The 223-nt window shown below is 49.3% G+C and overlaps 1 protein-coding gene across 1 annotated transcript in view; it reads left to right on the top strand.

Moving 5' to 3' along the window:
- GPATCH11 (G patch domain containing 11) overlaps window positions 1-223 on the top strand; it is an 8,801-nt gene that overhangs the window by 7,315 nt on the left and 1,263 nt on the right. The gene's annotated exons all lie outside the window — the stretch shown is intronic.

Raw genomic sequence — 223 nt, 5'->3', positions numbered from 1 at the left:
GACAGCCAACATGGCTTCACTAAGGGCAAATCATGCCTGACAAATGTGGTGGCCATCTATGACGGGGTTACAGTCTTGGTGGCTAAGGGAAGAGCAATTCATGTCAACTGCCTGGACTTGTGCAAAGCATTTGACGCTGTCCCACACGACATTCTTGTCTGTAAAATGGAGAGACGTGGATTTGGCAGGCGAACCACTCAGTGGATAAGGAATTGGCTGGATG

The sequence above is a fragment of the Haliaeetus leucocephalus genome, unplaced genomic scaffold (assembly GCF_000737465.1).
Source record: "Haliaeetus leucocephalus isolate CR32 unplaced genomic scaffold, Haliaeetus_leucocephalus-4.0 Scaffold752, whole genome shotgun sequence".
Lineage (NCBI taxonomy): Eukaryota > Metazoa > Chordata > Aves > Accipitriformes > Accipitridae > Haliaeetus > Haliaeetus leucocephalus.
This window is presented reverse-complemented; position numbering and strand designations above follow the sequence as displayed.